At 41.7% G+C, this 17,866-nt stretch overlaps 1 long non-coding RNA gene across 1 annotated transcript in view; it reads left to right on the top strand.

The window, feature by feature from the left end:
• LOC112909279 (uncharacterized) overlaps nt 1-17,866 on the top strand; it is a 363,316-nt gene that overhangs the window by 251,326 nt on the left and 94,124 nt on the right. The window contains exon 10 of the long non-coding RNA XR_011994350.1: nt 15,618-15,830. This is a non-coding gene — a long non-coding RNA (uncharacterized lncRNA). The remainder of the gene's footprint in view (nt 1-15,617; nt 15,831-17,866) is intronic.

Genomic DNA, 17,866 nt, shown 5'->3' with positions numbered 1-17,866 from the left:
TGTGTCCTCTCCTGCCTTCTGTGAGACCATATAAGAGTGGCATAGTTCTATGTTGCTGTATAACAAGTGAGCCCAAAACTGAGTGGGTTAAAACAATGCACATTTCTTATTTCACAGTTTCTGAGAGTCAGGAGACTGGGCACAGCTTAACAGGGTCCTCTCTTTTGGGGTTTCTCACAGAGAACAATCATGGTGCCAGATGGAGCACCATGTCCTCCCCAACAGGGCACAATCTACCTCCAAACTCACTCAGTAGGTGCCGGCAGGCAGCAGTGCTTGTAGGTGGTTGGATTGAGGACTTCAGTCATCCTTGGCCAATTACTAGAGGCAGCCTTCAATTCCTCACTAGATGAGTCTCTCCATGAGGAGGTTCATCAAAGCAAGCAAGAGAACAACAGCAAGACAGAAATCACAGTCTTTTGTAAGCCAGTCATGGAAGTGCCATCTCATTACTCTTGCATTCTGGTTTTAGAAGAAGTCAATAGACCCAGGCCCTGCTCAAGGGAAGGGACCTGCACAGGAAGTGAGAACCACTGGTGACCATCTTGGAAACCTGCCTATCACAAAAATCATGCTTAACATTTCTGTTTAGTTCTATACCTGATATATCTAAATGTCCAGTAAATGATGGTCATGTTTGACATTATGTTCTCCTGGTCTCTTACCTCTTCCACTGCCTGTTGGTTTACCCCAAGATGATGGAGCAATTATTGTGGCATCAGATGTAAGAAAACTTAAGTATCCCTCCCCCACACCTCTCCACATACACACTTTTTCCCCTAGTGGGAATCCAGAGCAATCTCTCTAAAACCCAAATCTGATTGTGTCACCTCCTGCTTAAAACCTTTCAGTGGGTCTCCAACATCCTTATCACATTCTTATCATGGTTTTGGAAGCTGTGCATGTCAGACCCAGATTTACCCCTCCCAATCTCATTTCTCTCCATATCCCCTCTTTTATGTTTCAGCCATACTTACTTTCTTTTAGCTCTATAAACATACCATCCTCTACTCTCTCAGCCTGTGCTGAATATATTCCCTCACTTCAAGCTTTTGCACCCCGAGTAAAGAGGGAGCTCCTTCTTTTATTCTAGACCCTCCATGAAGGCAGAGAACATACGAATTAGTTTATGACCCCATCCTTAGGACCCAGCACAGTGCCGGGTGGCAGACAAGAGCCATAGAGAGAAGGCTGTACCCATGGAAGATGGTGGCAGAGTTTCAGTTTGCCCTGACAGCACCCTATACTCAAAGGGGCTATGGACTTGCTGGGTACAGGATTTGCTTCCCAGCACCTGCCTCTTATACTCTATCTCATTTCAGGATGCCTTCTTTCAGAACAAAAAAAGGTGATATCGTACCTTCAGGGCACTGTGTTTTTAAGACAGCAAAATACACAAAGAAACACATATCAAGTGTTATATTGGGGGCTCCTGACATGTGTATTTTTTGTTTTGTTTTTTGTTTTTTTTTTAATTTGAGAGAGAGAGAGAGAGAGAGCATGTGAGCAGGGGAGGGGCAGAGGAAGATAGACTCTTAAGTAGCCTACCCATTGAGCAGGGAGCCCAACTTGGGTTCAATCCCAAGACTCTGGGATCATGACCTAAGCTGAGATCAAGAGTTGGATGCTTAACTGACTGAGCCACCCAGGCTTCCCCTGACATGTGTTTTTGAAGGAACGAATGATGTAAGAGATCCAAATACAAAGAATACCTATCGATCGTGCGAATGACATCAGCTAGCATTCATTACATACTTAGGACATGTCCAGCAGGCTGCAAGGGGTTTCTCAAGTAGCAGTCCCCCCTGCTAGTAGAAAAAATTATTCCTGTTTCATGAATGAAGAAAATGAGGCTCAGAGAAGCACAGTTACTTGTCTACCACCATACAGATAAGAAGTAAACTGAATTGGGACATGATATGACAATGACAGCTACTGCTAACTAAGCTTTTATTATAAGCCGACCTTTCACCAGTACTTGATATGAGTCCTCTTACTTAATGCTCCTAGCAACCCGTTAATAGTGGGCAATATCTTTATCACTAAATTAGAGATGAAGAAACAGGCTCAGGAAATTTAAGAATCCTGCCTTTGATTACACACAGAGAAAGAGGCTTCACTGGAATTTATTTTTTAGTACATATCTTACTATAGTGATATTTTAAAGATTAATCTTATTTATTTATTTGAGAGAGAGAGAACATGTACAAGAGCAGAGGAAGTGGCAGAGGGAGAGGATCTCAAACAGATTCCAAGTGGGCCTAATGCAGGGCTTGATCTCACGATCCTGAGATCATGACCCAAGTTGAAATCAAGAGTTGGATGCGTAACCAACCTGCGTAAGCCACCCTGGTGCCCTATAGTGATATTTTAACAATTTTCATATCCAAGTATGAAACATATCAGTGAGTATGTTAAGGTAAGAAGCTGATAATAGTAGCCAAGTTTAGCCTTTTCTCCCTAAGAAAAAATGCTGGTACTAATACTTAAGAGGCTCAAAATTATTATTTTAAGAAAAATATACCTTACAGTGAGTTTTAGTTCTACTGGATGGAAAAACCAAAATGAACTTAAAGCCAGACATCAATATACTCACCTGCATGTTATTCAAGAAAAGAAAAAAAAATATATCAATACACAAAAATACTGAAATGTTTTTATTTCTTGTGTTTTTGTTTCCTGTTATCATAAAAACAATCACAAAAATGTAATTCAGGATTTAATTTCTCCAGTTTGGCTTCTCACTTGTATCCTGAGTGATGGCATAGACATTAACTATTCAAAATATCATGACCTATTGTTTGTGGCTTTCTAGTATTGTGTCTTGCCCCTCCTCCCCAGCCCTGGGATTTGAACCCAGATCCACCTGGTGCCCTAGCTCAGGCGGTTAACATCACACAAATCGCCTACCCAGGCCACTGTACTGACCACAAAGCCTGGGGGAAATTTGTTCCTCAAATGCCAAGATGTTTGAAAGCTATTGGGTGCTTATGCAAGAAAAGGCCGCAAACTCTCTGGATTCCAAAAATAATTACAAGAGGCTCCTCTGAGTCCTTGCTGGGTAACTCATCGGGAAGATTTCCCAAGCTTTCATGGAGTCTAGTGGTTTTCAAAGCAGACCGATAATCAGAATCAGCTGGAAGGTCCGTAAGACACATATTCCCAGAGGCCACCACAGACCCATGGACTCAGAATCTCCAGGCCCAGGGATCAGGAATCTGATTCAAGAAGCTCCTTGAGGATTCTGATGCCTAGCCAGATGGGAGCTTCCAGTCTCCAAGCCCCTGCTCCTTATAAGAATGCCACCACACCAGGCCTCCGAGCCTGCCACCTTCCCCTTTATAAACTCTGAAGGAGGATGCTTTATTGCCTCCTGGTGATTAAGAATAAGCAAGTTTAGCCTGAAGAATAATAGCAGGAGGATTTTCCATTTCTTAGGAGAGCTTTATCATTTACCTTCCCTGTCACATGTTTATCCTACTGCCTATTTCATGTCATTTAACCAAAATATATACTCCTTTCCAGGCACCACTTATAAACTCCCTTTTCTGACATTAAATATAAGACAATAATGACATCTGTAGTCCTTTTGGGGGCATCTACTATGCACTTTATTCATGTCATCTCATATCTCAACAACTCCACAGGCACAGTTTATTTTCTCCAATTTGCACAAAAGGAAACTGTGACTCAGGAGAGGTCAATTAATTTGTTTAAATGTGTCCTTCCAGCAAGTGACAGAACCAGAATTTGGATCTAGATCATTACAACTCCAGAGCCCCAGTCCCTTCCCTCCCCCTCTAGCTGTGTCATCTTGGGCAAGTTAGCAACCTCTCAATGCCTCTATTTCTCCACCTGCACAAAGGAAGGCAGGAAAGGTACCTAACTCATCGCATTGCTATTCAGATTAAAAGAGTAACACTCCTAGCACAGTAATACCAGATACTATTAGTGGTTGGTTTTTATACCAGGGTTTCTCAAACACATCCTAGAAAGTACACATCTCTCCTAAGTAAAAAGTTTCAAGTAATCTCAGCGTGCTGCCAGCTACGCCTATCTCTCAATGGTTCTCATTGCTGATGAGCACGTTAAAGACTCTGTGAAGCTCCACAGTAAAGAATCTGGGTCCGCTCTAGCCCAAGCTAGAAGATGTATCTAAATCATTTAGCTTCCACCTAACACTTGGGTCCTACCAAGAAGGAGAGGGGCCTTTTATGCAGGATTTGGAATGGATTGCTGTGAGAATCTCCCCCTCCACCAGCGCTGGGAAGAGGCCCTTCTGGAAGAACATACCATGAAGCACTACTTGCTTTGATACTGGCTGTTAATCCCATGGCCCAGCTTGACATGGTCTCTTAGCAACGTCCTGTCCTTTTCCCCTTTTCATTCTTGTGCCTCTAACGACACTTCCTTTTCTCCGGTTTCTCTTCAGCCTCCGGCTTTCACGGCCCCTTAAGCCTCGTTTACACAGGGAGAAGCAGGAGCTAAAGGCCCCGTGCACATATTTATGTTAATAGTACTGAGGGGAGGAACAGCCTGTTCTGGGGGCTGCTTTCCAACTGTCACATAAATCAGGGGAAAAAAAAGTTACTATTTTCACAAAGACACTGCCAGAGTGGAGCAGCAGGTCTTGGCAATGCATCATCCCCACCCCAACCCCCCCTTTCTCAAGTGCGCCTTCCCTAAAGTCTCCCTCAGTTGTCAGAAAGGAGGGGATGAAGGATTTCATAGACGCAGAGGATTTCCAAGTCAGAAGGGACCTTTGAGATCATCTAGTGCTAAATCACATGGAAACTTCTGGTAAATGCCTAGGCCTGGGTCCTTTCCCCACAGATTCTGATGCTGTTGTTTGGACGTGAGGTAGATTTTTAAAGCTTTCCAGGTGACTCTAATATGCAATGAGGGCTCGGAAGACTGATGTAGTCACAGCCCCATGAGGAGAGAGGACCGGACTTCCCTTAGACAATGCAGGGAATTAGTGATATAGCACAGTCCTGACACCAGTTGCATTTTCCTCTACAATGTCATGCTGTCACAAAGTTCTGGGGTCTAGCTCCAGAAATACTAGATAGTACTATTATTAGAGTTGTGTGTCCAAATCACTTGGGGACTCTTAAATTGGCTTTCACTCCCCGCTGTGCTCCTCCTAGACTAAACGAATCAGAATCTCTTGGTAAAATCCCAACACACAAGTTTTGAAAAAGACCTGGGTGGCAATTTTGACATGTATCCCATTCTAAGAACTAGCCTGATAGAAAGACTACCTGTTGGAGTTAGAAAAACTGGGGTTCCTATCTCAGGTCCATCAAATATTTGCTGTGGTTCCTTGGACATGTTACATGACCTCTTTGAGTCTCAGTTTCTTCATCTGCAAAATGGAGCTACATAGCTAATGTTCATTCTTCAGTTTTGTAGTTCAAAAGTCATTTCTCTTAGAAGGGCATGAATGACTAAACTTTGTAACACTGACCACACTTCATTGATCAAATAATATGAAGCTTAATATGAGATTTTTGAATGAAGGAATAAGTACTTAATAATGATTAAATATGTGTAATGGATTACTTGCTCTCTGTCTTCACCACCAGACATGAGCTAAGGAGTTAGCTGTCTTGTTCACTGCTGTGTCCACAGTGCCTGGTGCAAGGTTAGCATTCAACAAACTTTGGCTGAACAAATAAATGGCTGAACAAAGGGCTGATATATATATATATATATATGTTTATATATGAAGCACCTGGCACATATCCACAGTAAATGAAACATGCAATAAATGTTAGCCATTACAACAGTTATCTTCAGATAAGCCCAGTGTCTTGCCCAAAGACCTACAACAGAGTTGAGACTTGAACTCAGTCCTCTGGACTGCCAGCCTCAATTTTAATCCTTGATGTCAACCTGCCTTAATATTTTCATATGGGGGAGGGAATCTTGGGAAAAGTGGCAGGTTGTGTTTGCCACTAGAATGAACTGGAAACCCAACTGTTTTTTGCACACTCCCAGCCCCCACTATGCAATCCATGCAAGCACACACAGTTGTAGATGATAGTGACTTTTGGAAGGGAGCATCTTGGTCCCCTCTTGAGAATGCTTTGGATCAGAAACTCCTTGAGGTCAGTAACTGTAGATTTGGTTTCCATCACAAGATAGACCCATGAGAACTCTACTGTTTGCTTATGACAGGTTTGCAGTGGCAACATTGTGTTGATCCCAGCACCATACACATGGTGGGTCCAAATACCTGTGATGATTTCCAGATTCCCCCACTGACCATCATGTTGTGATGGGGAGAAGCTGTTGACTGGCAGGGTACAAGGAAGAGGTGAAATTCACATTATTGGCTACATAAGCACACATTGCAGATGGGAGTTCAGAATAAGACTAGGGATGTGTGTTTCTGAGAATGACTCTGGGTGATCCCTTGTCTCTCTGTCTACACTAGCCTGGAAACTGAGAGCTTTTCAAATTTTCATTTTAATAGCTTTCATTTAGTTAGAAGTTACTGCACATCATTTCATTCTCCTGATTCTGAGGGTTGAAATCATCCCTGTCAGTATTTTACAGAGGAGAAACCTGAGGCTGAGAGTAATTTGCTAAAGGCTACAATCACCAGAATGAGCCAAGACCAGCACTGGAAGCAGGCCTAAGTGATGGTTCCAAGACCTTAATTCATTCGTCAAATATTTACTGAACAGTACTATGGCCTATGGTGTTTTCTAGTTGTAGAGTATATATTACAGATGAAGGTCAAAGTCCTTGCAAGACTTAAGTTCTGTCTGGAGGAGACAAACCATAGATAATGAATCTAAACATTAAGTAAATTATGTGATCTGTTAGAAAGTCATGGTGCTTTGGGAAAAATAGGGCAAAATGATGGGAAATGGGTTGGAGGTATGTGTGGAAGATGAGGAAGAGTGTCTGTTATATAGGTTTGTAATTTTAGATAGGGTGATCAAGACAAGCCTCAGTGACAAAACCACATTTGAGGAAAGAAGGAACACTTTGAAAAATTCTAAATTACGTTCAGTCTGGCCCCCACCCCATAAACGGATGGATGAATGAGCAAAGTACTACTGATTAGTGGCTGCTATGTGTCAGATGCTGTGCTAAATGCTTTATCCACAGTTTTCCATCAAATCCTCATGATGACCCTATAATAATGATATCATTTCTATTTTTCAGCTGGGGAAACTTAGACACAGAAAGGATAAAAATATTGTCCAAAATTATTTAGTTCATAAGAGATAGGGCTGGGATTTCCACTCCTCTCCTCCAAATTCAAAGCCTGTGCTCTTCTGACTACCACGATGCTGATGAATAGTGCAGAATGGTGGGGCGCTATGAGCAGGGAGGCACAGCACCGAGCCCATCCCTCACCTGAGAGTCCCCCTGCATCATGCCCCACAAGGACAGGGCTGTTCTGAGGCTGGGCAGCCTCTTCATGGTGCTAAGTGCTTACAGCTGTAGGTAGCATTGTAGGTAGCATGGTTGGCTTATCGTGTCACATCTCTCACATAGGTCCTCTTTTTTTTTTCCCCCTATGTGGTTTGAAATCTATTTCTTTAGTAGTTGGAGAAGACCGATGTAAAGAAGCAGTTGCTGAAGATCTATACTATTTGTAAATATCAGAGAACTTAGCGTTTCTTAAAGATCCCCAGGGGGGCTGCTCCTTCACCAAGGACCAGTGGCATCCCAGGCACTGCAGGCCAGAAGCTAGTAAGCATCTTTCTCGGGTGCTTTCATAAACTCGATAGTGTCTTATTCTTGACTGGGCTCTTATAAATAATCTCCCCCAAGTCTGGCCTCATTTGTTCACACTGCAGTTTCTCTTTCCCATGGAGATGAGGAGCTTGACAGTCTAAGGGGACTTTACCTGCAGAATCAAAGTCTACCCAGCCTACAATGTACTCTCTCTCCCTCCAGCCTCATAAGGAGAGTGACAGAGTCAAGCCCAATGACATCCATTTGGAAGCATGCAAGCAAAAGGGGTGGGTCACGTTAGTGACTTTGATCACTCAATAATGCACCTACTGAGACAACAAGGCATGTGTGTGAAATAACTGATGTCTGAGTGCTTTGAAAGCTTGAAGCCCCATGGAATATACTTTGGAGATCATGAAGAAGAGGAGGAGGATGCTAGAGTTCTTTTCTTCTGGGAAGGCCAGAGTTTCACAGCCTCCTTCCACCCTCTGACCCTAAGCCAACCCCAAAGCATAGATTCTGTCCTTGGCACCCACTATACACACGTATACTGAATGTTCATGTATAACCATGACAACTAGTGTTTGTTAACACAGTTTTACATTTTTGAAAGCATGATTCATGAGCATTTATGTGTTTCATCTCATTTTAGTGATAAAACAACCCAGTTAATGGGTTATGGTGATTTAAATACCTTTTTTGCAAATGAAGAAAATGAGGCAACAAAAGTTCAATGACTTTCCAAGGTCAGAGCTGTTGACTGATGGGAGTATATCTCAAACCTGAGGTCTTGAGTCATATTTGCATGTTTCCTCTCCAACTAGGAAAGGGTGTTTGGTACCAGATTCATTCATGACAAAAACAGTATGATTGCACTCTACCTGTCTCTCTCTTCTCTCCCTGTCTCTGTTTATACAAGGTTTCTCTTCTCTCTTCTCTTTCTCTCCTTTCCCTTACCTTCCCTGCTCTGCCTTTTCCTTCCTGTCTTTCTCCCCCCACTGCTGGCTCTCTTTCTCTCTTTCTCTCTGTATGCATCCCACCTTGGATTTAAGTTTATACCAGAGTAATATGTGCAGAAAAGCTCCATTACAAGGTGGTCTTACCTACAATGTGATCCTGTGGCAGAGACCGCAAGAGGGACACTGAAATGAGACCTTAGTAAATTAGTCTGGAGCCCTGAGCTGGCTGCATGCCCTTGTGGTGAAACTCACATTAGAAGTAGCATCTAGGGGCACCTGGGTGGCTCAGTGATTGAGCATCAGCTTTGGCTCAGGTCATGATCCTGGGGTCCAGGGATGGAGTCCAGCATCAGGTACCCTGGAGGGGAAGGAGCCCCTCCCTCTCCCTATGTCTCTGCCTCTCTCTATGTGTGTCTTATGAATAAATAAATAAAATCTTTTAAAAAATAGTAGCATCTAGGATGGCATCTCATAACAGTGTGGGCTCACACACAGAGAGAAAGACCCAGGTCACTCAGAGTCAAGACCAAACCCCTAGTATCTCAGGACCCTTCCTAGTGATTCCTTTACTGTCATCACACTTTGACGTGGTTGCCTGCCTCACGTATGTCTCCCTATTTGACTGAGGTCAGTAGGGCATCAGGAATGTAAGAACTGTGTCTGTTTTGTTAGTACTGTCCCCTTGGTTCATAGCACAGTGTCAGACATGGAGTGAGCCCTCACATATATGTGGGGAGTAAATAAATGAATGAATAATAAAGGATCAATGGAATAACAATAGCTTAATATGTCATTCTCTTCAGGAACACTTGCATTTTGTTTTTGTTTTTGTTGTTGTTGTTTTGTTTAATAAATTTTTTTTTATTGGTGTTCAATTTGCCCACATATAGAATAACACCCAGTGCTCATCCCATCAAGTACCCCCTCAGCACCCGTCACCCAGTCATCCCCACCCCCCACCCACCTCCCTTTCTACCACCCCTAGTTCGTTTTCCAGAGTTAGGAGTTTCTCATGTTCTGTCTCCCTTTCTGATATTTCCCACTCATTTTCTCTCTTTTCCCCTTTATTCCTTTTCACTATTTTTTATATTCCCTAAATGAATGAGACCATATAATGTTTGTCCTTCGGAATATTACTCAGCCATTAGAAACGACAAATACCCACCATTTTCTTCGACGTGGATGGAATTGGAGGGTATTATGCTGAGTGAAATAAGTCAATCGGAGAAGGACAAGCACTTGCATTTTGAAAGAAGATTCTAATCAAGGGTGCCTCTCAAGCACATGAGAATTTTCAGCTAGAAAGAATTCTACCTGGAAGGCCCATTCTGGAGTGTGATGAGGAGTGCATCTTTCTAGCATTTCTCAAATGGTACCCAGAAGATGCTTTAATATTAATTCAGTCTCATTACTAAAACTCAGAGTGGTTAGACCTCAGTGAGCAGGGACATTGAGAAAGCCGAGAGAAAACAAAAAAGGCAGCTGGGTTTGACTTCATTCCACCAAGATGTACTTTCTGTGAGCCTCTGATTATCCTATCCTGAATATGAAGCAAACATGTAGAGATCTTGAGTCACAGACTAGAAGGCCAAATTCTTATGGGACAATAAAAATCTGAACCAAATGCTGGCCCTGCTGGGTCCGTCTGTTATTAGAATTAAGTGCCCCTTTTCATTTTATTCAAACTGAAGAAACTTTCTGGCAAGGTGTCAGGTTTCAAACAGAAATGTCAGCCAAGGGCTCATGAGGCCAAGATCCGAGCAAACTTGAATCAGTTTATGCTTTGGGTAAAACTTCATATGGAATTTAGTGGTCTGGTGGGTCCATTTGGTAAATGTCCTTCATTTGCATGTCTTGGACTAAAACTCTGCAAAGAGCTGTGTATAAAATCAGCATTAGAGGCTGAAGTAACCTCTTCTACCCAAAGTGAGGGCATATCTATAGATGAGTGTGAAGGGCATACTAGAGTGATTTTCTTCATCAATACAAGGGCAGAAAAGAATGTGAACGTGTTCTAAGCTTGATTCAAATCTTGATCTGATATAGTCAAAATTAACCCTATTCGTAATAACAACAATAACACTTACTGAATGTTTAATAACTGCCAGGTTCTGTACTATGCACCCAACATTTATTGATCCATTAATCCTCTTGATGCTTCTACAAAGTAGGTTTTATTATTTGCTCTATTTGACAGAAAATGAAACAGAGGAACAGAGGTTCAGAAAATGTGTCCAGGTTGCAAGACAGCAAAAGTTGGGATTGAAAGCTGGATAATATGCCTCCAGAACCTCTACCCTTCATGTTGATCAGGAACTGGTGGGGTAATGAATCCAACAGGCAGAAATATAAATAAGATGCTCATGGCAGATTTAATTGGGATTTCATACCCTATATGGCATTTTTTAGGACCCCATTTTGGGGGCAAACATAGGTAAGCCACATAGTAAACTTGGTTTCCAGTTGTTGGTATAATGAAAGCAGTAGGATAATTAACTGAAAAATCCAGTCTTCAAATGGTTTTGCTTTGTACCAATCTTGACCTGTACCAAGCAGGTCAAGATTCCCTATGTTCCCTGGGATGTTGAAGAAATGTTTAAATCGCTTTTTTGCATTCTTATCATGGGTGGCAATACCACCAGGGACTGTCTAGGTTTCCTGTGGCTGTGAAGATCAGAATGAAAAACAACATGGCCATAAGTAGATGCCCTGATGGGGGATTGGCAGGCTTCACCCACCTGCTAAATGATTCACAACTCTACACTTGCTCTTTACAGCCAGCTTGAAACAAACCAAACCCAATCAGCAAATATAGGAAAAGATGCCCAACTCAAGTAATATGGATGGAAATGCATATAAATTATATTTTTCACATATCATTTTGGCAAAAATGTGTAAGTTTGATAACACCCATCAACAATGATGAGCATTGTTTCTGCAGATGAGGTTGTGAATTGGAAGAGCCATCTAATAAAGCATTTTGGAAGTATTAAAAATGTACACCACCTGTGAGCCAGCAATCCTATTTTATACATATTTATGAGAATGTTCATTGCATCATTATTGGTGGTATCAAAAAGTTAAAGATAGCTGAAATATAAAACATCCAAACCATGGAATGTTATAGAGCTTATAGAAAGATATTCATGCACAAACAATAAAAATGCTTAAGACATACTGTTAATTTGAAAAATCCACACAGCATGGTATTATCCAATGATATTACACACACACACACACACACACACACACACACACACACCCAATGTATAGGAGAAAGGAATGGAGAAATACACACCAAGGGGAGCCTGGGTGGCTCAGTCAGTTAAGCATCTGACTCTTGGTTTCAGTTCAGGTCATGATCTCAGTATTGTGAAATGAGCCCTACATATGTTGGACTCTGTGCTCAGCAGAGAATCTGCTCTAGATTCCTGTCCCTCTGCCCCTCCCTCACTCACGTGTTCCTGTGCTCTCGAAAATAAATAAATAAATCTTTGAAAACAAAAATGCAACAAGTTCAGAGATTGGATTAGCCCTGGAGCTTTCCCAGGGCTAATCCACTGTGTACAGTGGTCACAGGTACTGTTCATCATTCATTCATTGAAGAAATAATGTCTAGCATCTTCTGTTAGACACTGATGATACTTTGTGATCAACAAAACACAAAAATCCTAGCAACCATGCTACCTACATTCTAGCATTATTGTTTTGTTAGGCATGTTTGTAGAGCAAGAATGTACATACATATTACTTGTGTAATTAAAAATAGGTAAAAAAAAAAAAAGCAAATGTAAAAGCACATTTTTCTATTAACAAAATTTCAAGTGACTCTTGGCTTTTGAGAGCCCTTTCAAACAGTTCCAACCATAAATGTGTATTGGTGACTGCCATGTGGCTAACGTAATTCCTCAAATGGTCCCTCTTGGATGGTTGGCACAGACAGGGTACAGTGACAATCACGCACAGCACAAGGACTTACACGGAGGTCCAGTCCTTCTATTAACATATTTGGGAACATCATTAGGCACAAAGTATGAGTAAACCCCAATCTGATTACACATATATTTACCAAAGTATGTGGTCTTAGCACCACCATTCATAATAGCCCCAAACTGGAAACTACCTAAATGTCTATCAACAGTTGAAAAGATAAATAATGTACTATAGTCACACAAAAAATACTATACAGAAATGAAAATCTATGCATTTTAATTACATGCAACAATGTGGGAGAATCTCCCCCAACACAGCGTTGATAAAGGAATCCTTTTATGAGAGTAACAAATGATCTAATTATATTTATATGATATCCAATAACAGGCTACACAGCATGTGACACCAGAAGGCAGGAAAGCAGGGTAGCAGTTATGCTCGGGAGGGAGCAGTAGCTGGGGTGCGTTATGGAGGCTCTGGGGTATTCCAGCCTCTTCTTGGGTTACATGGGTATGCTTCACTTGTGAAAATTGGTTGAGTTTCGCAGTTATGATTTGTGACTTTTTTAGTAAGTATATTCTACTTCCATCAATAGATCACCAGAAAAATGTTAAAACCTAAAACCCGCAAATCCTGTCTGTTTCTTAAATCTCATCTTGGGCAAGTCAACATGCCTTCTCTGGGGCTTCAGTTTTAGCATCTATGAAATGGGAGAAGTGGGGATCCCTGGGTGGCTCAGAGGTTTAGCACCGCCTTCGGCCCAGGGCGTGATCCTGGAGACCTGGGATCGAGTCCCACGTCGGGCTCCCTGCATGGAGCCGGCTTCTCTCTCTCCCTGTGTCTCTGCCTCTCTCTCTCTCCCTCTCTCTCTCTCTCACAATCTCTCTCTCTCTCTGTGTCTCATGAATAAATAAATAAAATCTTTAAAAAAAAAAGAAATGGGATAAGTATTCGCTAGCTGATTTATAAAGATCCTTCCGAGTACATAGTTCTGTGTATATCCTCTTCCATTCCAATAATCAATTTCTGAAGCAATACACAAAAAAAAGGGAAAAAAAAGGAAAACAGAGAATCAGCCTTGAGTCATTTACTATTATAATTTGTAGAAGGCTTACAAAGTCATATGTGTCCCATTTTCAAGGCATTTGTTGTAAATTAAAGACACAATTAATGAACAAGAGAAATCCTGTCTTCCAGGAAAATGCACGGAGCTAATTCTTTCCCAAAGTGCTCGTGGGATAAGTGTGAATATGCCAAATGCTGCTTCTGCCAAGCCTCTTCCTATCATGCCAATTCACAAACCCTGTGACGAGAGTCAGCAACTGCAGAGGTGGGGCTGTTCCTGGTAGGAAGGAGGCAGCTACCATGCTCCCAACCTACCGCTGTTTGAATAGGCACTTCCTCCACGAGGGGAGTTGGTTCGTAATTTTCCTGCTACTGGAAGTCCTTGAATGGCAATATCACAGCCTGTACCCATTCACAACAGGAAAGTTGGACATCCGTAGACACTCTTGGCACAAGAGGAGGAAAAGTCCAGGCCTGTGTGTCAGCTTCTATATTAGCACCAGGAAAGTGACTTCTATAGTGTAAGACCATGCTGTAATCTTTACGCAAAATGTTGGGTTCCAAGCAGTGAAGATTTTCCTAGTTGTATCCAAGCCTCACTGACATTTGCAAGGCAGGACCTCAAGGAGGCACTTTAAGGACCCAAATGGACCACGTTGTGCTAACTCTAACCCCAAGAAAGGGTGCTTGGGAAGTGGGAGACAACTTCTAGTAAGTGTGCTCCTGAAGTTAGCAGCTGAAAATAGGCAAGCACAAAATCTGAGAGGGGGCTTAAGGCATCTAGATCAGCTCTTCTCAAATGATCACAGGTGAAGGACCAGTTTTGTTGTTTGATTTCACTTTGTTTGGTCAGTTATTTCTGGTCACTCACTGGCCAGTACATTTTTAAAAAATACAAACAAATGATTAAAAATGGAATAAGGAGATAGACAAATTAGAAGCGTCAATTTCTGATTACCAGTTTCAACAGACATCAGTCTGTCAAGTGGCTAGAAAGGTTCATAAATGTTTTCTTCTTGATCTGGGTGCTAGTCAAATAACTATATTTAGTTTATGAAAATTTGTTGAGCTGTATGCAATGTAATCACATATTGTTAACATGTGGCGGTCTGTGGCTCACTGGATGCTTTCTGATTCTCCCAAGAGCATTCTTTGAGAACAGGGATTAACACAATTAGGAGAAAGCACCAGGGGACAGGATATTGTGATAACAAAGGTGACTCAAGAGGAGAGAAGAGCAGGTAGGAAAGTAAATTTCTCTCAGAAAACAAGATTTTAATTATGAAGCAACTTTTGGTGATGATGGTAGAAACCTGCTGTTTTCATAAGAGGGGACCAAAGAGCATCAGTATCCAACCAGATGAATTCCATAGAAGGGGGCACAGAGATCTCTGCTCATTGTATTCAACCAATCCAGATGCTAATCAACAAATATGCACCACGTGACCTATTAAAGTTCTCATCCAGGTCAACGTGGGGACACAGGGCAGGTAAAGCGTCACTCGTTTCCACTCATTTCCTACTCACAAATTGCAGATGGAAAATCAATTTTTACAACATCAATTTTCCTGTTTCACCAAATACCAAATATAGGAGCTCATGCCGATAGAATCACAGGTAATGATTCTTGAAAGCAAATTTAGAATGAGGGACAATTAGAACAAAACATTAGGAGAATAAATTGTAAAACTATTTAAAGTCATAGGAATAATTTCTCACTGAAGCAAGCCAACCCTTCTCGTATTGTTTTGGTATTCTGGAAAGGAGACAGACTTAAGTAGGTAGGACACAAGACTGAAATCCAACAAGCATTTTAGTTTCCAGTCCAAGGCAGCTGTTGGGTGATATCACCCAGTGCGAGAACACCATGTGTGGAGGGAATTAGCAGATGAAAAGCAAGTAAACTCGATATGGGGTGTGTAAACGTGCTTTCTCTGTCTCTTTCAATTCTCCTTATAGATGGACACCCCTAAAAGTGAAGTTACATATGTGGATGTTTATACAAAGCATAAAGGACATAAGAAAGAGCCTGAGACATGTAAAACAGTGGAGGAAGATAAACATTTCACGATTCGGATCACATTGCTGCCTCAAATCATAGAGTCTCTGAGGAAATAGCTAGAAGGGCTATTCAACTCTCCGCTTCCTTCCAAGGAATAAAGAAAGAGTTTGGTATGAGCAAAGGAAGTGCCCCCCCCCCCCCAAAAAAAATGTCCATTTGTGTCTTCAGGCTAAATGTGGAGTTGGTAAACTTTTGGCTACAGTGAGCACAGACAGCCTTGGGGGTTTGATATTGGGTTCTTCAGAAGGACTGTGGGCAATCCGAAAGGAGATCAAATTAGGCACCCACTGATTATTAGGCACCCACTGATTAGAAGACATTCTGACATCAGAGTTTTATCTGCAGCAAGTGTTGGGTCCACTCTTCCATGGCATCTGAGGTGAAGTGATAAAAATGGAATCCCTTGAAACCACGTTTGGAAATGATTTCACTGGAGACAGAGAGAGACAGCAACTGCTGCAGGGAGGAAGAGAGGACAACAAGCAAACCAAAGTGAGACTCTGTAATCGAGACGAGCTGTGGGGACAAATGGAAAAAGAAGTCTCACTTGCCTGCCTCAGACAAAACAACCTTCAAAGGCTACCTTCCTTCTTGTTGGTGGGGTAAAAATCTCTTAGAATAACTCCCAACGCATGATACATATTTAAAGCTCTCCTTTCTGGGTTTCTAATTTTCACAGAGGCAGCTTCCTGCAAACTCCAGTAATGAATGTAAGCTGATGCTCCTTTGGGGGGTTGTCAAGACAATCTAAGAACAAGCCATTTCAGAGAACGAACTTCACAGCCGGAGATCATTTCCATTGCATGATCTGCTTATCCTTGAAGCTTTCATTGTTGCACTCTTAACTGGTGGGGTCATTATTTTACTTACCTCATCAGGGAAATCATTGTTTAAAAACTGAGTATCAATGGTGAAATAGTTTTCTACTTATCTCTTCCAGGATAATAGCTTCCCTCCCCCACTTCCCGCCACAGAAGGGTTAGGCCCATGTGGGTGATGAATTGCTCCAAGCCTCTGACAGTCCCAGAGAGAGGGATGAGAGTAAAAATAACAAGCTGATTACCAATAGGGAGCAAATTGGCCACTTGAGAATCCAGTGGCTAGAATGACAAATGAGAAAATGAAAATCCTCATCAAGAGACTAGACTTTCTGATTAGTCCAAGTGCTGATGACCACTTTTCATGCCTCTCCCTCCCTGCTGGGTGATGATTTACATCTGATTGGGCATCATCTTGTATTTGGGGCAGTCATTTCTAAAAGGGTGTTTGGAAGACTTTGAAGTACTTAATTATAACCAGGAGGCATTTGGGGGCTGAGCAGTGAAATGGAAGATGCTCTGTCTTGGGCTGTGGAATGTTCATTTATAGAAGGAGCCCCTGTCTGGTTGGTTTGGTCTGGTTTTTCATTCCATCACCCCATAAGGCAGCCTTCCAAAGTTTTCTGGACTCTAGAAGAAAATAAAAATGAGAGTATTCTTGGCTAAGAGATCCACATGCGAGGCAGATTCAAGAATTTCAATATGTGGATAGACTGGGCTTTCTGTTAATAGTCAACTACTAAAAATAGAAAAAGTTTGGGAATCCTTTGAAGGGAGGCCATTTTTACTAGCTGTGATTTTAACAAATTCATCAAGTGAGGGAGAGTACATAGTGAACCATAGACATGTTAGCTGTCCTGAAAGAGCTAAATATATTGGGGTTGCTAAGTCATATATGCATGATGAGATAAAACAGCACCATCAACCATTAGCCCCCATTTGGGCATAGTCATATGAACTGTAGGAATAAAGAGGAGAAAGAGGGGAACTTGAAGTTAGGTAATCAGGATAGGATTCACAGAGAAAGGTGATAAGACCCAAGCCTCGAAAAATAGATAGAACTATAGTAAATTTCAAGGTGAGAATTGCTTGAATGAACAATGGTACTGGGTTTTTAGTTTGTTTGTTACTCTTAATGATTTGCTGTGGAGTGAACTGAATGGTTTGTCTTGGGCAAGGGGATCTAGAAAGATGGGTCTGAACATAAGTTTTCCATGTATGCATGAAACTACAATGCCAGACAGGGAATTACTTTTGGTCTTAAGAGCCCTGGAAGAACAGTCAAGATTGTTGAGCAGAGTTAGAACTGTATTAGAGGTCTGTTATCT

Source organism: Vulpes vulpes, chromosome 9, assembly GCF_048418805.1.
Source record: "Vulpes vulpes isolate BD-2025 chromosome 9, VulVul3, whole genome shotgun sequence".
NCBI lineage: Eukaryota > Metazoa > Chordata > Mammalia > Carnivora > Canidae > Vulpes > Vulpes vulpes.
Note: the sequence above shows the minus strand (reverse complement) of the source record. Positions and strands in the feature narration are given on the sequence as shown.